The sequence below is a fragment of the Carassius auratus genome, unplaced genomic scaffold (assembly GCF_003368295.1).
Source record: "Carassius auratus strain Wakin unplaced genomic scaffold, ASM336829v1 scaf_tig00214575, whole genome shotgun sequence".
Lineage (NCBI taxonomy): Eukaryota > Metazoa > Chordata > Actinopteri > Cypriniformes > Cyprinidae > Carassius > Carassius auratus.
This window is the reverse complement of record NW_020527719.1, coordinates 842,734-870,156: the sequence shown is the minus strand read 5'-3', so window position 1 is coordinate 870,156 and position 27,423 is coordinate 842,734. Positions and strand designations below refer to the sequence as shown.

Sequence of the window (27,423 nt, the reverse complement as noted above, 5' to 3'; positions counted from 1 at the left end):
AGGGCTGTGCAAAAAAATTGAATGCGATTTTCAAGCGCATCTTGTCAGTAAAAGCATTCTGTGATTAGAAGTACATCTCCAGCACGTGCGTTCAGATCAGGATTGCCAGGTTTTCAAAACAAATCCTGCCCACTTGCTTCTCAAAACTACTCCAAAACTAGCCCAATCGCATTTCCAGGAGGACAACGTGCTCTAAACTGCTGTCGAATCACAACACAGGAATGGCTGGCACAATCAGAACTCATTATGTATTTCTGAAGGAGGTACTTTATAGAACAAGGAAGACATCAGCCCGTTTTTGTGACAGTGAAAACAGCGGTATACAGATAGGTGAATTGTGTGAAAAATACTGTGTTTTTTTACACGTGAAACATGAACACGTTATATTCCACACTGTAAACACAATCAAAGCTTCAAAAAGAGCACGAAAAACGGGACCTTTAAATAAGCTCCAGTATATATTCATTGCAAATGGTTGGAAAAAAAGCAACCAGTAGGTTACTGTACTTAAAAATAGAATTCAAATACAAAATACTAAGAAAAATTGTGACAGAATCTAATTTTAGGTGAACTAAGCCTTTCGTTTGATTTCCAAACATCAGGAAGAGTTAATTCATTTCCATAGAGAAAATAGTTTAGCGGTGTACTGTAGTGTCCACTCATTAGGGCTACTGGTAGACTGTTCTGAGATCAGCTGAGATCTCCTCATCTTTCACCCAGTTTATTGTCCAATTAGCTGCATTTCTGGGAGCCATTAACAAACACCCTCTCCTCTCACCTCTCTTTACCAGGCTCAAATGAAGTTATTGGTGATCTGACGCTGATGTTCGAATAAATCCTCAGTTTCAGCACTGTATGCATCGCCTGTGAAACACCAGTGTATCAGAATTTAGATACATGCTTGAGTATACATGCATATATGTCATGGTTCATTCATTGTTAGGGGGATCATACCTGCATGACAGCCATACATAAACACTCTGTGTCCATCATATTTACATCGACAACGCATGACGTTGTTCATAAAGTCTGATTCAGCCATGTCCAGCGATGGATTTACCTCAACCTGACAACACACACACACACACACACACACACAGAGAGAGAGAGAGAGAGAGAGAGAGAGAGAGAGAGAACAGAGTTGTTTAGTAATGAGGTCAGTTTGAATGGCAACCCAGAAGGATAAGTTGCCCTGGGATCCCTCAGGAATTACTATACCAAAAATTGAACTAAATTATACCTCAAATGTGAATTTTGCATCTGCTTCTTTTTTTAAATACATTTTTTTTTTTTTTTACATAGGTTTGCAAACAATTTGCTACATAAGGACCATCTAAGTAAAATAAAATAAATATAAAAAATTATAATAATTATTATTATTATAGCATTAATAATAATAAAATAAAATAGCATATATATATATATATATATATATATATATATATATATATATATATATATATATATATATATATATATATATATACATACATATATATATATATATATATATATATATATATATATATATATATATATACATACATACATACATGCATACAATCACACACACACACACACACACACACACACACACACAGTATTACATTATTAAATACAAAAAGTTTTATTATGTCTGCCTGCAATAATATTGAGTTATTTGGAATCATATAATCGTAGCACTGTAAAAGTTTCACAGTTGCAGACAAGCAGAACCAAGAAGGATGGAGAGCTTGTAAGAAAATAATATGCAATCAGATTGCTCATCAGACTACTTTACAAATTGGTTCCACCAAATCAGGCTCCCAAAATAGTTATATAGTCACAATATAATCATTTATTAGTATGAAAACATGCTGTTTAAGCAGGGTATGGGGACAAACTAGTATCTCTGTGCTACATTATTCTAAGGAAATTTAATGTGATAATGCCTACTAGGCATAATAACTTTTTAAATGCTGAAACAACAGTTCTTTTATTTTAATCTGGAAATATTTTTCTTGCCGAAGGTAATTATTTTCTGAGCACATTCAAATGTGAGTCTCGCTTATCTTTTTTTTTTTTTTTTTTGTGCTTTTAATGACAGTGTGCAACTTTTACTCTGGAGTGTTGAGCTCTGGGTCTGTCTGACCATATGTTTGAGCGAGAAAGTGCCTGTAAAACAGGCGGGCGTAAATTCCTCTGAATCTAATTGACCATGTCTAATAGAAGGGAATACAGTACGCCTTGCTCCTCCAGCAGGGAATGCTTAGCATTGAGTTATTTTGGGTGTAGATTTAAAGACAAGCAACTCAAAGAAAAAGCAACAGGTTTGCTTGAATCATCAAGAACAGAAGTTTCATTTATGAAGCATTTTTGCTCAGACAGGCTAGCATGGGACAGTTGCTATTGCTCTACATGGAGATGGGAGCTTTGACCTTTGAGTATCACCACGGCTCGCTGCTGTGCCATACATAGCAGCAGACTGATGCCGGTTTGTAATTAGCATCTGCCAAACGTCCTTAAAATAAATGCAAATCTATCATGGCGACATTTCGAGCAAATAAATCTTCAAAATGGTCAAGGCACAAAGGTACACTATAATTAAAACAAAGCTTCACATCAACCTATATTTTATGACTGGGATACATAAAATTCCTCTTGATTGGCCCCTTAAAGCAGCTCTTTGATTGGCTGGTCCTGCATGTGAAGCTCAGCTGAGGAAGTGCTCACAGTGCCCACAGTGATTTAGATGATTAACATGTTCCTAAGTTAATGAAAGAGAAAAAGTGGCTAAACTGCATCCTGAAAAGAGAAAATACTGTGTAAAACAGTTTTGTGCTGTGACTGCCATCTTCCACAGTTCAGATGTTCTGAATCATGTCACCTGCATGATGTAGTCTCCAGGTCTGACATCAGTGATGTCTATCCACTGGCAGTCGATATCGTGGCGGTAAGTGTCCCAGCAACCCACTGAAATACCTTGATCTCCATAATTGTAACATGAAAAGCGCTTTTGAAGTCCTGAAAAAAAAAAACATAGTTATGTGTAGTTGCACTTGTAAACCAATGGAAGCTTGTTTTACCATTGAATAAATTTTCTAAAAAGATGACTGCAACTTTTGAACTCACAATTCTGACTTTTTTTTCCTTTGCAATTGTGATTCACACTTTGCAATTCTGAATAGTTTTCTTAGAATTGCATGACAAAATCGCAATTCTGACTTTTGTCTCCTAAATTGCGAGTTTATACCTGGCAATTTAGATTTTATTTTTATTTTTCACAATTGCAATTGAATATCTCAAAATTCTGACTTCTTTTCTCAGAACTGTGAGATATAAACTCAATTGCAAGTTACCAAGTCAGAGAATAGTGAGAAATAAAGTCAGAATTGCAAGATATAAACTCACAATTATTGCTTTTTTTCTCACAATTCTGACACAAACAAGAAAAAAGTCAGAATTGTGAGGAAAAAAAGCCAGAATTTCCTTTCCTTTTTCAAGCTCTTGGTGCATAAAGAAGATATGTAAAGTTGTGAAGACTAAAGTCTCAAACCAGTCAACCACCCTGCCCTAAAATGGCTCGTTCTAATATGCCCCCACATGTCTATGTCATGATGTGGGAAGATTTATATAACGCCGCCCAAATGTTCAGGCAAAGAAAGAAAGCGTAACTTTGATTCTCGCTGTTGCTGCCGGTGCCATGTCGAGTCGACGCTGCTTTATTGTGATAGTGAAAATACTTTGTTTAGTCTTCCAAAAGAGGACATAACTAGAAATCTGTGGATAAGTTGTATTAACAACACTGATCCAGAACAGTTCAACCCAAATATTCAGATGTGTGCAGCGCATTTTATGAAGGACTGTTTCCTGATCCTGGGAGAGAAGACTACAATGCCGGCTGTTCTGACTCACAGTCTGTAAATATGATTACATATGTAAAGGATTTGCGACTGATGATTCAAATGCGAGTTTTGAACAGTGTAGAGTGCTGGTTCTCAATTCTAGTAATCGCGCCCCCCTGCTCTGAACATTTTGTATGTTTCTCTTATCGCTTCAGACGTTTGTTCTATTCGAACGTAAGTGCCCTGCAAAGTGGACATCAGAGAATATTCTGCCATGATTCCGGTTTGAAGCGAATGTATATGTTCCATTCAAAGAGCATTGAAGTGTGCAAGACTTTTTACAGAGGTATATGATGTCACATTTGTCCGTGTGTGAAGACGTTGCGCAGCGCAGTTTTCCCCTGATCAGGGAGAAGGGAGCAATGAACACTGTGTAGGGATCATGTCAAAGGGAACACAGTTCATTCACGGAGTGGACTTCTAACGAGCTGATTATCTGTATCAGGTGTGTTAACAGAAAGACATGCAAAATATGCAGAGCTGGGGGCGCGAGGACTGGAATTAAGAACCGCTAATGTAGATTAGCGCTTATGGTTTATCGTTTCTCCGATCACAAATGCAGGCATGGTTTGGTTTACACAGCGCGATGCAACACAACGCGTAAAAACACTGTAACACTGTCATTATAACCCATAATAATGTCCCAACTGGATGCAACAAATGGCTCATTTGTAATGTGTTTTTATTGTTTTTGTCTTGATGCTCTGGTGTTCTAACAGGGACACACATCACAGTATAGTAAAGGGGCATAACATTTCCGTCACACGCTTGAGGTATTCGGCAAATCACAAAGCACTTGCTAGCTGGCCAATCAGAGCACACCTCGCTTTTCAGACCGATGAGCTTTGTAAAAAACGATGCGTTTCAGAAAGGCGGGGCATAGAGGAGAAAGAATAATGTATGGTATGTAGAAAATAATTTGTTTTTAACCTTAAACTGCATAAACACATTTCATTACACTAACCACACAACATGATGTTCTTTTTAGCAACATCATATGCACCTTTAAGTGATAGAAACAATTTTCAACATAAACCAAATGACATTCATGTAAGATTTAACACAAATAGTATTTTACCATCAGGGCAGTAGGTGTCTTCCAGACAGAAACTGGCTTTGTGTCCTTCGGCCACTCGGCTTCCGTTGAGTGTGAGGAGGTCATAATGTGTGAACACTTCAATGCTGTGATAATGCCTGTATCAAACATATTCATATCATTGAATGTCAGCAGAATCTGAATAATTCAGTATTACTCATAGTATTTTTTAAAACAATAATCTCATTTAAATCTATAAACAAGTTAAGTCAAAAGTAAGTATAATAGGCACAATATTAGATTTTCCCCGATGTCCAATATTTTTCAAATATTTTTGGCCATTATATATTTCTGTTTGTTTTGAAACAACACCAATTCTCTCTTGTGCAGAAATTGTAAACATTTTTTTTTAATTATGGTTATTTTATTTTATTTTTACAAAAACGTATTTGTTAGAACTAATAAACATTATAAAAGTTATTTTTTAATGAGAGTACATTGCATATACATTTTCATAATCAATGGAAAAAATATATATTTTACATATTAATGAATAAATGTATAATGTGTTATTTAAAAAAAGTGTTTGTGATTTCTGTTCATGTAAACTATACGTTCTGGCCTCACATTGGAGGCATCGTCCTGTACGTGCATTATCAAATCAAATGGCGGTCCAAAACAGTGAATCATTCAGGCATAAATTCCTTCAACAATGACCACACTGCTGATCTGATCTTAGCACTATCACACCCTGAGCATAAGTGAGCTATTCGTCTTATCAGCAAGGCACATCGGCATCATTTTGAATAATGCCGATGTTTAAATTGTAAGCCATTATCTGCAGATTCCGATAATATCGTGCATCCCTACAAGTAAACTAAAAGTAATCCAAAAGCAGTCAGAATACCTAAACAGAGTCATCTAGATTATGTTACAGACTACACTTCTCATCATTTATTTTTAACCAGTTACCCAATGATTAATCAACCCAGCACTGTTGGGAACCACCCACAACACCCTAGAGTCATGGCAGCAGGTTTGCTGATTTATTTCGTAATGTGTAAAAATCATACATTTCGTGCTGGCTAGTGAACATGGGAAGAACAAAGGTTCACTATGGACCGCGCTTAATGACCTCACTGCTCCTACATGAAGGTGTTGGCCGCTACAGCAACACCCTTTACAGGAAGTTGTTGTTATGCTGACGGGGCTGTTTATTCAGCTTGTCTGAATAGATGGCTTTCAAATGCCAACTTCACTTGTGTTGTTTTAAAAGATTAATAAAACAGGTTTGGCCTGCAAACACGCAAAGCCCACAACTCTTCCACAACAGGGCATCTTGTTCCCATAGAATGAGTTTGCAATTATTTTCAGAACACATATAAAGAGAGTGGAGGTGCTCGACGCAGCTAATTAATCTGAAAGATGACGCAAGCTTGCTGACCACCCATGACCCGTTTTAGAAAGAAGTGTATGTTCTTTTCATTACAAGCTGAAATGAATGACTAAACTTAAAGGAAATGTAACCACAAAAACTCTTCTAGAAAATAGAGTGTCATACATCAGGGCTATTCCTGAATTATTTTAATCCATGTGCTGTCTCCATTATTTAAGTATCCTGTTTATTAACAGAGTGTTACAGTTATGGAGGATGCAGCAGACTACTATGATCTGGTGTACTGAATGTTATTTATTAAATAAATAAATAAACTATATTTTTTCACTTAAATAAATAATTATGATTTAATTATCTAATTTTATAAAATATTAAAAACAATGCAAGATAATAATAATAATAATAATAATAATAATAATAATAATAATAATAATAACTTGGATTGCCTCGCTTAATGAATATGCACTTTTCTACAACATATGTCTGGATATATATGATACCTCACCTGTGGCACTGGTGCCAGGTCCACGACTCTCTTGAGGAACGTGGACGAAAGTCGGCTCTGCCCAAGTTCATGATACGGGAGGAGAAACGCAGAAGGCGGCGGTGACCATACGGCCACTGCATACGCTTGGCAGAGGAAGAAAGACAGTTCTCCTCATGTGCACAGGTGAGCAGGTGCAGAGGCCTGTCTTCTAGGTAAGCGCTCTCCTGCACGAGCTGTGCATCCAAAACCAGGTCAGGTGCCGCTAAAACAGGATGATTTATTCATTTGGATCATTCAGTGAAAGATATGCATCAGATTACACACTATGCAATTATTCTAAGCACTATGTACTCACTACTGTATAAGTTCTATAAGGCTATTTTTGTCATCCATCACTGGAGTCTATTAACCCCTCCACCTCCGTTACATCATTAAAGCTGTGGCAGCTGAGTGCATAAAGTGTTGAACATTCCACACTTTTTTTTTTTTTTTTTTGTTAATTAAGTGCATCATCGAGGCATATGTCATTCTTTTTGTAATTTTCAGTGTGAACACACCGAATGGCATAGTGCATAAGTATATGATTTAGAGCGCACCTTCTTTCACTCCATCACTTACTTTCAGAACAGGTGACGCCTGCTGCTTTAGCTCCGCCTCCTCGAGGGCAGTGCACGTGACTGTTACGACGGCACTGCTGGATGGACATTTCGGTTCCCACACAGTGAGATCCACTCAACAGCACTTCTTCAGCTGCAGGGTCTCCGTGCCAATAATATGTTTCCTAAATGCCAAGAGGTTATTTGTCTTTTATTTGTCCGTATATGAAATGTTATACATGAGTCATACAGATTTTAAGAATAAGGCATTTGACATAAAATACTTTTGAAAAGTTCACTGGCCCTCTAGTTTCTAGTGGTACTTCAATATTTAAATTAAACTGAATTTTGAATTCACAGATTTAAACAGACTTTGTACTAAATATATATTTAAAAAATATAACGTTTTTTTTTCACACAAAGTTATAAAAGTTAAGTTAAAAGTTACAAAAGTATATTTATTTATTTATTTATTTATTTATTGTATTTTAATGCATATGAAATGCTATGCATGAGATTAGTATAGCTTTCATGAATAAGGTAGTTACAGGACATTAAATCTTTTTGGAAAGTTGACTCACCCTCTATTTTCAAATGTTATAATGTGAATAATCTAATATATGGGTCCAGAGCTTAAATAAATATATATATATATATATATATATATATATATATATACATATATATATACATATATATATATAATATTTTTTTAAAAAATGGTGTGGGGTAGGGGGATGGATGGCATTGTAACATTATTTTTATGACAATAAAGTACATTAATTGTCCTCATCACATATTGGGGGGTGGGGTTTAATTTTTGTAATCACGATGTAAAAAAAAAAAAAAAAAAATTAAGGCAAATTAAGGCAGAATTTTAAAAGGGCAGCGAGAGAGACAGCTTGGATTGATTTCCATTTCATTCAAGTTTAACAAAAATTGGGATAAAATTTTATGCTGAAAATAGGTTTCCTTTTCTTTATGAAAAGTATGATTTATTATTTCTTTATGAGATTTACTCTCATAAGCAGTACAGTACTGGACATGTGGTAGAAAGACAGTATTAAGGTAAGCAATGTGCCCTGAAAGTATAACTGTCTTGATTCATGTTCTCAACTATTGCTCAAAACAGATGAAGTACAAATATGTGCAAGATGCATAACAAGTGTACCTGACATTCTGTCTGAAAATACAGTTTACTGTTAACCTGTCCCGCCTCTTCACCTCCACAAAACAACTACTGTATAACACTAATGTTGCCCAGAAATATCCTGCCCTGTGCCCCTAAACATGCACAGGAAGCTCTCAAATGCACACAAACTAAGGCAACCAAAGCAAACAAGACAAGAGACATATTTAGAGCGATATTACTGGAAAACCCAACATTCTCTAGCAGTCTCACCTGATGGGCACGTGCGGCGAAACCATAGCCCAGCTGCCTGCATACCACCATAGCCTCATTTATTCCCCAGTTCTCACTGCAAATTGTCCCCCAGCGCTTTCTGCCCCCCACCTCCATAAGCACCTCCACACGACCCTCAGCCGGGTCCCTGCCGCCCGCCAACCGCACCTGAAACACAAACACGCTCACAGACATCAAAACTACAGATTACAGTGCCCTCAAGGAGTATCTGAACACTTTTGATTATTTAACTCACATTTAAAAATGTAAAAATGTCATGGCATAGGCTAGAGAATTTCTCAGAACTAACTTCAAATTTTTTAGCCATTTTTTTGTCATTACATTTAACAAACTAGATGAGGTTTAATGGATTTAAAGATAAGGTTTAATGGATTTAGTGTGTATATTTGAAATGTTATACAATTTAGAAGTTGCATTTAAAGCTACATATTTAAATGCAAACATTTATGCAACAAATGTATGCATTTTGAAGACAAACAACTTTTTCAAAACGTCCTGCATTGCATTCAAGGTATATATTTTTTCAGTCCATGCATTCCTTGGGAACTGAACCCATGACCTTGGCATTGCTAGTGCCATGAATGCCAGGAATTAATTATGCATTATAGATTGCACTTTTTTTTTTTAAAAATGTCTTAACACAGTACACTGCCTCTGCAGACTTAAATGCCTTTGCATTGTCTAATGATTATAGAATGCAAATGCATTTTAAGTCAGTACATTTATTTTAAATAAATGTCATATCATGCATTATATTATGCAAAGACATTAATCATGAATATTTAAAATAAAATGTGTTTGGGTTATATAATGCCTTATGACATTTAATATGAATAATTAAATTAAATTAAATATAATAATGGCCACAATGCATTATATAATGCATATATATTTAGGTCTGTACATTTGTTTTAATGAACGTCATTTAATGCAAAAAAAATTTTATTTGTATATATATATATATATATATATATATATATATATATATATATATATATATATATATATATATATATATATATATATATATACACACACACACACAATAACTACTAAACAATGGATTGCATAAATGCAAAGACATTTAAGATTGTATATATATTTAAAATAATTGTCATAATGCTAAGATATTTTAAGTGTGCATATTTACAATAAATGTCAAAAAAGACATAATATAATCAAAAAACATTTTAAATCTGTACATGTATATAAAATAAATGGCATTTATTGTTGTTATTAAAGTAATTACCATATAATGCATAAAGACATTTTAGTCGCCATATTTATTAAAAACATATGCTATACAATACAAAGATATTTTAATTGTGCATATTTATACTTAATAAACCCAATATAATTTATTATATAATGTAAAAGTCTTAAATATCCAAGTATCTTTGAAAGCTGTGCACATAGCATGAATGACAGGAGTTGGCATATTTTTCACAGCATGTAGAATCATATCAGAGTAACCTGTGATCATTTTGCTTACCGTGCTCTCAAAGCCTGTCTTAGGAACATAACATTTGACAGAAGCATCCTGGCTGTGTTTGAATGTCCAGGGAGGGACTTCCTGGAAGTAACAATCCAAAATGGAGCGCTCTGTGCCAGTGCACTGCACTGTGTTCATGTGGATCGGCCCCGTCCCTGTAAAACAAACAAACAATAAATGTCACTGGCGCTTCACAAGTTAAAAAGTCTCAAATATAAAACAAAATAACAAACGCTTGGCCTGTTTGGGTACTTTCTAACTGACCCTTTCCTAAACATTGGCTTAAAAGAATGCTGTCTGCTATTTTCACAGACTTTACTTTACTGTTCTTTACTTCTATAGAGGTTCACTTATAGGGAAGTCATGGCCTAATGGTTAGAGAGTCGGACTCGCAATCGAAGGGTTGTGGGTTGATGAAATATTGGAAGACAAATGTATAAAATAAATTAACTGTATGAGTACGATCATTTTAAAATGTAATACAAACTAATTACAAGTACATCATTTTTGTAATCTGATTACATGTAATGAATTACTAGCAATGCTTATATGCCCTTTTAAAGTACTTCTATTTAGGGTTAAATATAATACAAAGATGTATCTTTTAGCTTTTGTATCCTGCCCTGGTGACTGTTTTGTACCTTTTTGTCTGAGAGTGTATCATACACCACAAGGCCACACACGAATCTGATCAGATGTGTTTATTTTGTAAAATCATTATCATCACATTCTTGAAGTTTTATGGATATAAAAGAGCTTGACTGCATATCAGATCATATCACAGTTCATTTCCCTCTTGTTTACTGTGACATAAAAACATTGGTCGTTTCAGCATGAAGTGGCCGCTAAATCAGAGCCTAAAGTGAGCATTGTGTTAAACTTCAGATATAAATCGCACAAGGATGTGAAATCAACTACACAGCATAAATATACCACAGCAACATTAGCGTAAGAGTAATTATATAGTTTCTCCCGATCTCAGAAATACATGCTGGGGAAAATAAGGGTAAATGAAGTAGAAAGCTAGATGAACTGCTATGGAAAAACAGTGGTTACGTGCTACTGCCCTGTGCTCGGCTAAGTTCAAAAAGTCCTATTTCTACCAGAGCAAAGAAATCATGACCAGCTGTTTAGTTTTGAAACAAAAATGATAGAGCCCAAAAGCAAACACAGCACGCTATTCAGCCTCGCTTCTGGGAAGCAGATTGCTAGAGATTGGCTAAAACCCTGAGGGTTAATATGGAAATGTTCCCTCGCAGAGAATATTACATATATTCAAGGATGTAATCAAAGATTAGGGAATGAACAAGAAAGTTAAGAGTCACTGAAAACCCCATTGACAGACATAAAAAAAAAACAGACATTTCAATTTTGTTCACTTTTTCTTGTTAACAGCATGATGACATCATGATTCGAACTTAAATTGCTCAATCAAAAACTTTTCCTCATTGTGTCATGTGCTACTTCACTTAAAATATAAACATCAGTATATACTGACATTCACCAAGGCTACATTTATTTGATTAAAATATGATCAAATTAAATATATGGTGATATTTCAAATAACTGTTTTCTATTTTATTTGCTCAAATATGGATTTTTGAAAATGACCTTTCATGCAGTGTGTAACAGCTCTAAGTGAATGAAAACATCCCGGAAAGTTTTAAATCTGAAAGTGCACTGTGTATAAAGAGTCGACTCTGAATCACTGAAAAGAGTCGTTTTTATCCCAAGCCATTTTATGTTGGTCTTTTCACATTGGTCTAAATGCAAATTAATTCTTTGCCACTAGGTGCTGCTTTAGATGGTTAAAAATATTGGTTTCCCCGGTAATGTTGTTCACAAAGGCCCTATCCCAAATGGCACCCTAAACACTCACAGTCTTCCTCTGAGTCCGCAATTTCGTGACGTAGTGCCGCTTTGACTGTCGGGTAGAAGTCTGCAGCGGAGCTCGCCCCAGTGTGGGCTCGGCTGAAAGTGCGGATCGAGGGCGCATAACGGCCTCAAAGGGGGCCCTCGCGAGCACCCTTACGAATGGGACACCCTACGGTCTCGTAGACTTAAGGGACAGTCCGCAAGACTGAAAATGCACATGAAGTGTTCCATTTGGGACAGGGCCAAAGCAGCACTGCGCTCACAAACACCACTTTATCAGGCATTACAGGCCAGATGAAATGAAAATGTGACCAATCAGACCAATCACCGCAGATTAGTATCATGCTAAGGAGGGGTTTGGAAAAATGAATCGTTAAAGAATTGTTTGGGAGTCGTTGAGCAAATAAGGTAAAAATAAATGCATATTATGAGACAATGAAAGTGTTTTTTGACCTTGCATGCATGTCAACCTGTTTTTGGGGACTCCCAAAACCAAAATATGAACCTTTCATAACCCATAATATGGGCATTTTAAAATAGAAATATTTTAAACTTTAGAAATGTTAGTGTTTACTGTCACTTTTGATGTTTATGCATTTAGTACTTAAAATGCTTTTATGCATTTAAAAAATATATATTTAAAGAAAAAATGTAAAACTCAGTATAAATACAAAAACAGTGTATGCACAAAATGGCAAGTAAATAACAGCAAAATAGAAGCAAATACTAAGTATTCCAGAAGCGGCTGATGGAAAGGGAGTGGTTCTGTGTGTGTGTTTCACTAGAGTGTGGTTTACGGAAAATTGACATTTTCTTCTCCCTAAAATAAAACAACATATATATTCCGCATTAATGGTGTTTTTCTTTCATGGGATGACTATAATGCCTATTTTAGGAGCAGATTAAATTGCTATATAAGAAATATTTCTCACAGCCAAGTGCAATGTCAGAATGAGTTTCAAAGCCAGAGGATAAACTCAGTGACTGCTGCAGACAAAAAAAAAAAAAAAAAGTCTATATGCTTATACGTTTTGCCTGTAAAGTGTGAGCTTGACTAGAAATTCCTCATCTTTAGTGTCTAACTGAAGTAAAACCGGCAGATACAGCATTCAAACAAATCTCAAAACATGAAGTCATCTAGGAACTTTAGGACAGATAGGTTTACTTTCATCTTACTGGGAGGTCAGGCTTAGGGAATGTCTCAGCAGAATGAGTTGCTTCACGCTGCATTGACCTTAACAAAATCTACATTGTTATACAGAGTTCATGCCAACTCCATGACCAAAGTCAAAAAATCCACAATAGAGCCAAAATGACAACAAAAAGCCATAGTTCACCCAAAAACAAGAGTAAATAATGACTTTTCTCTTTATGTCTGGAAAATCAGGCAGTGCAATGAACACTGTACCAACACCATTATTCCGGATCATTTCTAAAAGTGGCAACCACAGTCTGGTACGTGTAGCCCATCTCAACAGATTTCCTATTTTTACCGCCTGTCCCAAACAGTCCAGCTCTGTTCTGTCATTGAAAAGCTAATTTGTGTCTCTCTTCACTCACTATATGTTTTTGTGGCCTCGGCTGCACTAGGAAAATTATACACGACAATAAATATACCTAAAGACCTCAACGATACGGGCGTGCAGGAATCATAAGCTTTGATCTCTATTCCTGTCACTTCATCCAAATGGCTTTCTTCAAAAATCAGCAAGTGGAGTCACTTTCTAAAACATATTTTCATCATACCTTGGTTGAATTGATTATTTTTTCCAACCAAAACTATCTTAAATCACCAATAAGTTGTACTTTGCATTATTTGTTTTATTTAAAATGTATATAATTTTATTTCAATGAGAGTTATTACGCTGTTATAGCACTCACATGATCTACGTGATATAAAAAATAATCCAGTCACAAAAACATAAAGACCCTTTGTTATTTGATTCTATATTTTTTTGTCTTACATATTCCAAAATTTGTGGTCAGTAATATATATTTATGTTTTTTTAAGTAGTCTGTTATGTTAACCTAGGCTACATTTAATTGACCAAAAACTTGAAATATTTTGTAATATTACATACTGTATGTTCACCTTTGAACATTTTAATGCATCCCAGCTGAATAAAACATTCCCTTAATAAAAAAATAATAAAAACTTTTGACCACCAACTTTTGAATAGTAGTGTAGCTTGCTTACTACAAGAAATAAACCTTTAAGTTGTTCAAGCTAACAGGCACTATGGTTGCTTTAAACTGAAATTTAAAAGTAGCCCTTCTAATAAAATTTTCAGCCAAAAGGCAAGTAACACATCAAAGACTGGTTGTACTTACAGTATTTGGCACTTGGCAATTTAAACTGAGACCTTGTCTATAACACGACAATATCAACATTACGCAGGTTCATTTCAAGTGTCTGGACTCTCATATGGGCCACTACTGGTGCAGTACAGCTTATATTTCAAAATAACATGCCCATAAAATCATCATGATCCATAAATCAACATTTCATTATTTCACTTCTTCTGAATGGTGGCACCTGATAAAACATAATTTATGAGTCAAAACCCTTTTCACTTCCTTTCTTTAAATAAAAACTGTGAAACATTGCAGCTGTGTTTTTCATCAGGGCGATATTGGGAAGTCTTCAATAAATAGCTACTGTCATCACTTCTCCTTGGCAGAGCAATTATCCCATCTTGTCAGATTGCACCGATTCCCCTTGGAATACAGATCAGCGGTGAACTCGGTCTCATTCAGCCCAAGTAAACTCACATGCAGTGTGGATCTGAGCCACAGAAAGTTCAGGGAATGTTCCTTGCTTTAAAGCATCATTTCTGATGTGGAATCCATGTTTTGCACATGGAGATTGTGATTTTGCATTATGTAAAACATAATCTCTGACCGCTTTCATATTCAGCTGCAGACAGGCGTATCCTATAGATAAGCAGTGCTTACAACTTAAGTTCAGACTCAGACTACTGTGGAATCATGTGGCAAACTCAGTATGATCATAATCACGTTCGTTGTTATGAATCCCCTTCTTCCTATAAACACCATATTGACTCAAACATGTCATCAGAAAATGGAAATTCTATCTTTTACTTGTCCTCAAGTTGATCCAACTGGGATCATTCAAGCTTAAATTAATTCTCACCTTGACCCATGTATGCTCCGGTAAGAGCCTCTTTGGCTGTGCCGAAGCCCAGCTCTCTGCACACCACGCTGGCTGAGATCCGGTCCCACCGGTGGTCAACCACGGTTCCCCACTTTCCCTCGCGGAGAACCTCGACTCTTCCTTCCCCCAGACGTGGTCCGGCCTTCAGACGCACCGACAGCTATCGGAAGAGAGAAAAAGATTGACATGGTTACATTTTAAGTATTAGGGTTTTGACCACAACAGACATTTGGGGAGCCTCAGTGGTGTACATGCCTTCCCCAGTCTTCAGATTAGCGTCGACAAATATAGACTGATTCTAACATCATATTAGCCCCAACCCTAAATATGTGGTTATAGCTTTGCAAACTTCTAAGCCTATTTCTAAAGCACTACATTATTTAAACGCCCTAACAGCAAGGTTCCTATATGTGTAAAATGAAATACTTTCTGGTAGCATCATTCAGTTTCAGTGTCTCTAAAAAGCTAACTAAACTTAAAATCACTAAATGTAACTGAAAAGAAATGTAACTCAAGGGATTTGCAGTAAAAATGCAGCAATAGCTTTAAGTATTGGGAAATATTACATGAAACGGAAATAATTATAATATGCCGGTTTAGTGCTAATTAAACATTTCTAATTATTATCAATGCAGGTGAATAGAAAGTTAAATAGCACAAAATTAATTTGAAATGGAAATCTTTTGTAACAATTCAACTTTTTTATTAAAAAATATAAATGTTTAATTTTTGCCAGTCATAGAAGCCAATCATTAACTGAATAACCAAAATGTTTTTAGGAATACCTGTGCAGGGTGAGGTGCCTGGGGTCTGCCAGAGGACATACGAGCAAACTGTGGTCCCGGGACACACCGGGCCACTGCGTGGCGACCGTTCTTACAGGGGCCAGGGCTTCGAGGGATTGACAGCTGGGCATGACACTCTGCCAGACTGGGCTCTGTGCCCAGGCAATGTACTTTCTCAACCCAGTTACCCTTCTTCTTGGTCGTCTGACTCAATCTAGGAGACATTATACTTTATATCACAAGAGCAGTAGTACATTAAGAGTTCAATTAAAAGTACAAGAAGATGCTCTGAAGTGTGGTAAAGAAATAGGTTTTAGAAGAAGTGCCAAAGAAGAGTCAACTGAATTCACCTGGTTGTTGAATCCTTGACCTTCTTGTCCCATATTTTTCTGTAAAAGAAAAAAAAAAAGTTTAAAAGAGTTGGGGAAATATTTGCAATTTATGGTGCTGTTCCTCTAGACTGACCAGCAAAAATAGCAATATTACACTGGCAATAAAACAATATAAATGTACAGAAAGCCATAGGCCACATGAGGTTTTATCATTAGCAGGCAGTTAAAACTCACTGTTCCAAATCTTCATTACCATTTGTGTCTTTATTCAAGATAAAGCTGTCAGCACTCCAAACTAAAGTTTCATCCATTTACATTGCTTTTTTTATAATAATAAAAATGTATGGCCCACAGACTTGAGACATCAAAGAACATACACATATGTTTTAACTTAATCTACCACTAAACTGGCTTTCAAATATGTACATTCTATAAACAGATATTTCCACTGGCATGCTGGTATCCCAGAATGGACACAGCAAGACTTCCCATAAAACAAACTGAGACAAACTTATACTCAGAATGACAGAGAGAAAGAGAGACTGAGAGAGAGATCCACCCAAGAACGCCTGCCCTCTGTAACACACCTGTGACACACGAAATCATCACTGTCATCATCACCGTCTGTCCAGCTAAATGTGATAGTTACAGAGGATTTGGCCTGGTTACCCATGGGATATATGTTTAGCACACTACTTTTATTTTGCTGAATCTGTTTTTCTGACCTCTTCACTAAAATTGTTTATCAAATGGACTTTGAAAATAGGAAAATTAATTAAAAATGAAATACAATCATTCTCCTGATGGAGCTGTCTAAACAAATGAATTATAAATGAGAACATAAGTCAACAGAAAAGAAACCAACACTGTGTGGAACCTCCAGTTTAATGACCTCATAAAATATTATGAATGTTTCTACGACACTTTGTAGCACAGTAACATTATAGTAAATACAGTAAATCTAAAGCTGCAGTAGTGCAGCCTCAAAATTATCATTTACAGCTGTCATGCCAATAAATAAATACATGTATTTAATAGTTTTTTTCATTCTTATTTTATATACCAAGTTGCTCTTTTATATATATCAAATGTGCTTTGAATGTGAAGAGATACTTCAGACAATATCAGTCTGTTTTTTCATTTGTTCTTACAGTTGCTGGCACTGAAATACCCACCTGCTCGTGTAATTAGTCCAAGAGTTCCACCCTTGGTTTACTGCTGAACCAAGAAAAAACTTAATGATAGAGAGGGCTGGTCTGTTTGCAGACAACAATCATGCCACTGTTTTAAGCATTAGTCTATACACGCATAAATCTTTCGCTCTCACTACGTCTTACAAAACATGCTGTTTAAGCATTTATTAAGCAACAGGGCACTCTAACCTGTGATACAGTGTGAATATATATTAAAAAGATATCTCTGACCAATCTCTGTAGTCATTACACAAATATAGCTATTAAGGATGCAAGTTTTCATTTCAGGCACTTTTATGGGGGGGGGGGGGGGTCTGTGGTCTTGGGTGACGGGATGGGGGGCTTATGATATTAGACTTCGTAGCCTATAATAAAAGATAATGAATTTCAAACCTTAACTAAACATATTTTTATTCAAAGATCAACCGTCTGTCATTACTCTTCAGTCAATAAATACTCAAGATTTTGCTTTAGTATAATTTTCGGGACAATTAGGGCCAGATTCGGGAGTCGGGACAACAGTTTAGATTTCAGGACTGTCCCGAATTTTTCGGGACGTCTGGTCACCCTTCCTGAAAGAGCTGCATTACTTCATTAGCTTGAGTCTGACCTGCAGTGATAGGATTCAAATTTGATGAGGTGTTAGTCAGCGAATCATCTGATTCTGGTCTTGTTCTTGCAGTATTCAGAGTCTGAAGCCAAGAGAACATATTAGGTGTTGTTGTTAACTGTATATGATTTTTAACCGAACCGAGTGTGGTGTACACTCATAACGAGTTTCACACACCTTCTCCGGCCACGTTGAGTTGTCGACACTTAACAGTGGGAAAAGCGACACATGCGCTATTCACTTGTATAACTTAAGGGTGAATGGGTAATGTAGTTTCTGCTCTCGGTGGGATGAATTAGGAAGCTTGCATTGTGAAGGGCGCTCTGAAAATAGACAGTGCAGGTAAAAGATTAAAACCTCTATTAAAACAGATGTCCAAATGAGCGTACCGGCCCACTTAAAGCACTGCTCCAGGGTTGTTTTAATAACAAATAAATCATGATAAAAGTTATATATATATTAAACATGCACCTATTATCAAAGGTTTTTGTACTTGAGATGACAGTGTCTACATGGAAGGCCTTTTTGCGAAATTATGTTCCAAAAAAAAAAAGAAAAAAATTCATGAAATTAATGTAAAATCTCACATACCACACCACTGAATCCCAACACCCTGAACTTGATCACATTTAGCTGATTATAGTGTTTGACACCCAAAAGGTGATAATCAATGGAATGAAAACATAAAGCTTAAAGCCTGCCATTAATTGGCACTGAGCCAACTATCACAATATGAACTCCATACACACAGAAGGTGATTTTTCTCTTTGTACAGTCTGACTGAAGCACTGCTTTCGACTTTGTCAGACTTGTTAAAATATTGTATTTCATTTCTTTAGATGTTCATCTTAGGATATCCGAGCCTAAATTGTGGCTTAAGTCTTTCAATTTCCTCGGTGACACAGACAGAGTGTGTCCTGCTGACACAGCAGCCAAAGGGCGAAACTATAATTGTAATCAGCCTTTCCCTTACTCGCCAGAAACGTGGAAATCTTCCGAGTGGCTCAACAGTTAATTACTGCATCTTCTGCAGAGGATCCAGAAGAGGCAGTGTCAGGGCGGGACGGCTCGCAATCCCTGAGACACGTGAGGGATCGCTACTGCCAAGTCTGCTGCTCTGTGGAGACTTGCACATACGACATGGTGAGGTCAGGTGCTGGGCACGCTCACAGACGAGAAGGAGCCAAATGGAGATTCCCTAGGATGTAAGCCACGAAAGCCACAGCTAGCTTTATAAACTCTAATTTGTGTTAAAAAAAGGCATCTTTGAGTTGCTGTTTGCGGCATGTCTTTGAGTCATGCATAAACAAAAGCTCGCTTAGGTGTTCCTGTGACCTCAAGATTAGGATTCTCAAGGAAAAGGGCATTAAGCCTAAAAAGAGATAACATTAACCTGTCAACGGTCTTATCTGCTAAGTAAGAATCTTTTTTAAGAGCACAAAAATGTGGAAAATGGTCAACGCTCATTTATCAGGACATTTTGTTCTACAGCAGACACAAATCATAGAGGAATCATCAGCAGAAAGCACGTACAACACTTACAACGCCCCAGCACAAACCTTAGACTAAAAAAGCTTAGAGACCGCAGACCCATAAGATTAAGGTGGTGCTTTTTATAACGAGCACATGGGTCAACATGCCAGCACGGCCAAAGCCCATTGAGACGATGGGAATGAAATAGTTGTGCTGTGAATGCGGTTATTCAAAAAATGTCTCTGAACCACAGCAGCCTCCTATAAGAGAAGTAGAAAAATTAGGCAACAATGAAAAGGAAATAACAAATGAAAGCAAAATGTAGGTAGTAAGCCTGTTCCATTAGGCATCTAATTTCAAAGCAAATTATTAACTAACCTAAGAAAACCTGCTCAGAGTTGGTGTCACTACTCGGCATGTTCATGAAATAAACATGTGCTACAGATAGGCGTGTAAAGTAGGTAAGTACACAGCTCAGTAGGTAGTTAGGCAGAAATTAACATAGGTAGGTAAGTAGGTAAATAGATATGTGATTAGATGGGAAGGTATATAGATAAGAAGCTTGGTAGCAAGGTACAAGGTTGCTAGAAGGTGGACAGAGTAAGTATACAGATAAATAAGTACAAATTTAGATAGGTAGGTAAGAATGTAAAACCAAATATTAAAAATTATGTCATAAATTGCTTACCCTCATATCAGTCCAAATATGTAAGACAGTGATTTATCTTCAGAACACAAATTAAGATATTTTTGATGAAATCAGAGAGCTTTCCGGACCTGCATAGACAGCAACGAAACTACAATGTTCAAGGCCCAAAAAGGTAGAAAAGACATTGATAAAATAGTAATGTGACATCAGTGATTCAGATGTAATTTTATGAAGCTACGAGAATACTTTTTGTGTGCAAGGAAAACTAATGACTTTAATCAACAATTTCTTCTCTTCGGTGTCAGTCTTTGACGTACATTTACGACACTACCACGACACATGCGTGTGCACTCCTCTGCTTGTAAACAAGGCACAGGCTCTTGCGTCAGCACAACCACAAGCATGCATCGTTGTATACTATCATAAACGTGCATCGAAGACTGACACAGAACAGAAGAAACTGTTGAATAATGTCGTCATTTTCTTTTCTTTGCGTACAAAAAGTATTTAAGTAACTTCATAAAATTAAGGTTTTAATGATGTCCTTACTACGTTTCTGGGCATTGAACGTGTCAGTTGCATTGCTGTCTATGCAGGGTCAGAAAACTCTCAAATTTCATCAAAAATATCTTATTTTGTGTTCCGAAGATAAACAAAGGTCTTGCGGGTTTGAAATGACAAAAGGATTTGTGATTGATGATATAATTTTCATCATTGGGTGAACTAGCCCTATAACTATATATGTTGGTGGCTAGATAAGTAGGACTGCAAACAGTAGGTAGGTAGTACAAGAAGAAAATAAGTAAGGATCCCTCCAAGATCCTGTAGATAGACAGATAGGTAAGTAGGTAGGCAGATCATTAGATAAGTAGTTAGGTAGGCAAATAGGTTGATTGTTAAGTAGGTAAAGGTAAATAGAAAGTTAAAAAGGTACACAGGTGGGTAGAAAGGTAAGAGCAAAGGTAAACTCAAAATAGATTAGTTAAAGTGGGCATACACTGTGCAATTTCTGTGCGATTTCGGCAAGGTACCAACTCACACTGTACGAGTTGATCTCATGCGATGTAAAGCCAAAGCTCATGATTTTTATGCGCTCACTGTACGGTCCGATCGTCGAGTTGCAATTTGACTGCTCACACTATACGTGGGGAATCAATCGAATCAACACGTAGGATCCCTCAGAACCCGGATGTTTGTGGCTGTTTCTGAATAAACATGCTTTCCCGGGATAAACGCACTGCTTTGGTGATATGCGCAATTCTGTGTGCTGAAACTTCCAAAAAAAAAAAAAAAAGGTGTAGGTATGTCTAGACACGCAGGTGGCCAATATGGTTTATCTTTTTTGCAACGTGAACTGGAGGTAAGCAGGCGTTTTCTTCCCTCTTTTATTTTTCTTTTTCTTTGCCATAGCTCCATAAGTTTCCCTCCATCACTTCAGTCCACACTACACGCCGTGTCAACATGGTTTCGTTTATGGTTTCGTGCACGCGCAGTGAGGAAGTGAGTTCGTAGCCCTGCTTCAATAGTGCGATACCTTACGAGAGGCGACCAAAATTTCTGACATGTCAGAAATCCATCTCACCAACCGATTGCCGGTCGGGAGAGGTTAATCGCCTCTCGTTTCCCCTTGTATACTGCACAAACACTGCATGACAAACGACGCACGAAAATGCTGAAAATCGTCCCGAGCCGAAAAAGAGTCGCACGAGTCAGAATTCTGCTCAAAAATGGATGAAAATCGATACGCACAGTGTATGCCCGGCCTTAGTGGGAACATAAGTAGAATAGTAAAAAGTTAGGCAGGTAGGTATGAAGTAAGGCTGTGCAATAAATTACATGCGATTGTCAGTAAAGCTGGTTCCATGATTAGTAGTAAATCTCCATCACCTGCTTTCAGATGGAGTGGCATTTACTACACAGAGCCGTACGTCACTGACAATTAGGCAATCTCACGCTCATTATCATATCAAATCACCTGCGATAATGAACACGATATTGCGCAGCTTATCAGTGATCTGCGGCTCTGTGTATTAAATGCCGCTCCATCTGAAAGCAGGTGAAGGAGATTTACTACTAATCATGGAACCAGCTTTACTGACGAGATGCACATGACAATCGCATGTGATTAATCACACAGCCCTACCTCATACCTACCTGCCTAACTTTTTACTCTCCTACTTATGTTTCCAACAACTAATCTAGAATTGCACAGCCCTAGTATGAGGGGAATATAACTAGGGAGATAACTAGGGAGATTCTAGATAAGTAAGTGGGTACAGTAGGTGGATAAGTAGGAAGGTGAGAAAAGTGAATGGTAGATAGGAAGTAGGGAAAGAAACTCAGGAGGTAGGTAGATATTTTATAGCCAAATTGTAAAGCGCTTTGGATGGCCATGGGATCTGTTGAAAGCGCTATATAAATGCAGTCCATTTACCATAAATAAACAGGTAGGTAAAAATAAATGGTAGGTAGGGTAGGTAGATGGGTTGATAGTGTACATATAAAGGCAACAAACATGAGCACAAAATTGCTCTAACAAAATAACTTTTCTAAAACAAATTTTAAAAAGCAGGACTGGAACCTTGTCATCTCTGATCCTGTATTTATGCTCTAGAATAGATTTCTAAATACACATATCCTGTATCCCGTCTAAGCCACACTGCAAGAAGAGTCTGTAGGCATCAAACTCCAATAGATTTCACAGCACAATAACTATTATATGCATAAACCCATCAACCTGAGGATGCAGCACACAACCTGCATAAATGCCTTTTTAGAGTAATAGCCAGAAAGTCCAGAAACTCCCAACAATAAACTGCTCTTTACATTATTAAAAGAACTGACCAAGTGAGACAACAACAACAGTACAGCTCAGTTGGGAACACTGTTCAGGGAAACATTCTGTGAGGAGGCAGGAGAAAGTCAAGGGTGGCAATGTCAATAAAATCATTAAACAAACCTGAAACTCTTTCTCCAACAACAGACACTTGGAAGACTTTAAAACTGATGTCCCTTTCCAATAACAATCAGCAGGGATATTAGACTTCTCACTTAGACCTAAGCGTTCTGAGCAGACTGTTCATTTCAGTAATGCTGAGATCCAGATAGCATCATAGGTTTGAAAGATCTTTTAATCATTGGTTAAGTGTTTAGGTGTGTGAAAGGTGCCTGGGGAACAAAGATAAGGAAAACAGATGTGCCATTCCAGCCAAAAGAGATGGTGAATCTTTCACTTTCTGCTATATGCAGAGACAAACATCTTCCGTTGCTTAGACATGAACTTTGTCTACACAGAATATCATCATCCCTACACTCTGTGTGGTCCAACAAACATAGCAAATCCAAAACATACAAAGAAAAGAAGATAAAAAAAGGATCAAGAAGGATCATGATTGGAATATATGTCTTAATATGGCTAAAAATTCAACCATCACAGGCTTAAATTACTTTTTTGAAAGATAAAATTTTTATTTTTTTACAATAATGCTGTTTTTACTTTATTTTTGATTAAATAAATATAGCTTTAATAGTAAGTGTAACCATGATTTTTCAAAAACAAGTTTTAGTTATTTTTTTTACAGAAGCATTTAAAATAGTTTCACCTCTATTTACCCTTACATAAACAGCATGTAAAAATAAAAGCGTAGCTGGTTGATACAGTTCGGCTACATGTCAGCCAGACAGTCGTTTCCTGTGCAAGTGGGCAGTTTTTGGCCAGAATCAGCTGCAGTCTGGACTGGATATTATGTTGTTAGTTAAAACTCTGGGAGTACTAACACAATGAAATGTAACAAAACTAACATCAGCCAAAAACCGAGATAATTTAATATGATGTTAATTCTCTCCGAAATCTCAGAGATTCATGCCAGTGCTAATGTTGTTGATTTCATTAAAATCTGCATGACTCACTTGTAAGTGTTTATGTTGGGCTGCTCCGCATCAGGAAAGCCAAGCATCCCACACACAACTCTGCTGCTGTTCAGACTCCAGCCTTTATCACACACCTGTCTCCATCTCCCAGCATGCTTTACTTCCACCACACCTTCCGTAACAAGAGCACGCTTCTTTGTAACCATCAAGATCGGCTTGAGGCGGACTTCCTCGATCTTCACCCTACTGGCAGACTAGAGGAAGATTGAAAACATTTTCTCATGAGCATAACCTGCAATTGGAATCGTTCACCCCAAAATGAAAAATATGCCTTTTTTTTCTCTCATATTGTTTCAAACCCTGAGTTCTTTGTATATGCCATGTATGTCATGTAAATGTTATTAAAATGGCAAAAAGTACAATAAGAACATAAAATGTGATCAGTTGCAGCTTTTGTTCTTATGTGCTTATGTTCCAAGTCTTCAAGAAATATTCTTTAAAATATATTATTATATTTTCCACAGTAGAAAGAAAGTCATACAAGTTTAGATGGACATGAAGATGATTAAACTCTTTATTTAAATGTCTAGCTAAAACAAAATTTAAGTAAAATGCATTACATATGTATTCGATGTATACATATGTAATGATCTACATATGTAGATCTACTGCAATCTCTATTTACCGGATTATGAAACTGCTGTCTGGAGAATTGATCCCATCTGCTTTGATCCTGGGTATGTCCATTGCCTTGACTGAGATGTGCAGGTGTCCTTGAATTGGAGTAAATGTCCTGCCAACGGTTCGAGGTGACTGCGTTTGGCCTGAGAGAGATGGTGTGCCCTCTTCTGGTGACTCCAGGATGCACTTGGTCCAGCCTTCTCTCTGGACTGCAGACCACCCCGAGATCCTCAGAGTGCTTGCAGTCATTAATACCCCATCCGTTCGACTTGCAGTCTTTCAGAGTTTTCTCTGTTCCTTCACACCTCACATTATCCATCCAAATGGGGCCTGTGACAGATGTTACAGGTTACAAAAGCACTGGAACAATATAACATCAGTTATGTGTCTTAAAGTGATAGTTCAACCAAAAAAACGAAAAAGAAAAAAAAATTATTGATGACAACTTCTCAGTGTGACCCGGTTCTCGAGTTGTATAAAGCAATTATTCACCCAAAAATTTACATTTACTGAACATTTATTCGCTTTAAGCCCATCGAAGATGTAGATGAGTTTGTTTAATCAGTGGAACATATTTTGAGAACTTAAGCATTACATCCCTTGCTCCCCAATGGAGTGAATGGGTGCCGTCAGAATGAAAGTCCAAAAATCTGAACATCTGATAAAAGCATCACAATAATCCATGAGTATTCCACATGACTCCAGTCCATCTGTTCATGTCTTGTGACGTGTAAAACTGCATTTTTAGAAACAAATCCATCGTAAAGCATTAATCCATAATTATAATGCTTTCTAAGTTCATCCAGTAAAAATCCAAATCCAAACATATATTTTTAAAATGGTTTTGGCTTTTACTTGTAAACAGAGTGTGATCCATGTGTATTCAGACAAGATTACTTTTTCACTAGAGAAAGCAATAGCCTATTATGGATAAAGGACTTGGATTTTTGTCAAAAGGGATGGTTTGAAGTTAGCAGCTTCTTAATGATTGATTTGTTTATTACAAACATGCAGCTTTTCACTTCCCAAGACATCACGTGATGGACTAAAGAATTGTGGTGAATTATTTTAACGTTTTTATTAGCAGTTTGGACTCTCATTCTGATGGCACCCATTTACTGATCCATTGGTGAGCAACTGATATAATGCAAAATTTCTCCAAATCTTGGATGACATGATGGTGAACTATTCTTTTAACATTCAAGGAAAAGATTATCAATGAATATTGATTTACAGTTTGGTCTGTTAATAACATAGAGTTATTGTATGGGCTTGAAAGACTTAGAATGCAAGTTACATGGACCACTTTTATGGTACTTTGTCATTCTTTAACTTTAAAAGTTTCAGTCTCAAATCATTGTGATAAAATTTTAAAAAAGCTATCAGTATTAAAAGTTATTTTGTGTTCCACAGAAGAAAGTCTACAGATTTAGAACAACGATAGGATGAGTAAATATTTTTTTGGGATGAATTGTTACTTTGAACAAGCCACTACCAGCTGCTCCATAATAAAAGTTGTTTAAAGAAATGTTAATACATATGTATAAAGTTGAAGTCTGCAGACTTCATGTACACAATACAAGTTAATATGTGAGAGAAGCATCACCATCAAAAGCATTACAAAAGAGCTCTAGTGAAGCTGTCTGAAGGGTTTGTTTTAGTTTTAATGACAGTGTTGTCTTGCCAACTAAGTGTTATACATGCTTTGGGTTAGTGGCTGTCTTTATAGCTGCCTTAAAGTGAAATTACAGGGAGAGATTTGGGCAATGTAAAGAACAGTAGCTCTGTGCACTTGCACTAGTGAGAAATAGCTATTAAATTTAGCACTGTGCCTTCTTACACAACTGTGCTCAAGTATTTCACGTCATCCACAGTTAAATGTGAAAATAACAGTGATCAAATCTCCTAAACCTAAGCTATTCAGACAGCAACTCTTAAAGGAATAGTTCACCCAAAAACATTTTTGGAGCTTGATGGCCCTTGGTTCATTTTCATTTATCAAAAAGAGCAGCACAGACATTCTGCTAAACACAGGTTTGGAACAACATAAAGGTAAGTAAATGAGGATAGATGAGATATATAGATAGATGAGATGTATTTTAACAGAGAAATTCACTCACCTTCTCCCTCTCCGTACTTGGCACTGTGCGCCCATGTTATGCCACTTTGGAAACCCAGTTCCCTGCAAACCACATTAGCGAGTTTAATGTCGACCTCATCATCGCATACAGTGCCCCACGTCCCGTTGTGCAGGACTTCAACTCGTCCCTCGTTTCTCTGTGGCCGATACCTGCCAATCGCACTTTTGCAGCAGGGGCACGCCTTGAGCGGCCTGGCGATTCGGGACGTGCATCCATGCACACAAAGAGGAGTGCAAAGACAAGAACACAACTGGGACTGATGGCCCGAATCATGATTGCACAGAGGGGAGTCTTCTGGAATGCAAAACAAAGAGTGTAATTTTTA

General features: G+C 36.9%; 1 pseudogene; it reads right to left on the bottom strand.

Annotated features, from left to right (window-relative positions):
• Positions 1-652: 652 nt before the first annotated feature.
• On the bottom strand, positions 653-27,371 carry LOC113092408 (lysyl oxidase homolog 4-like; annotated as a pseudogene).
• Between the last annotated feature and the right edge of the window lie 52 nt (positions 27,372-27,423).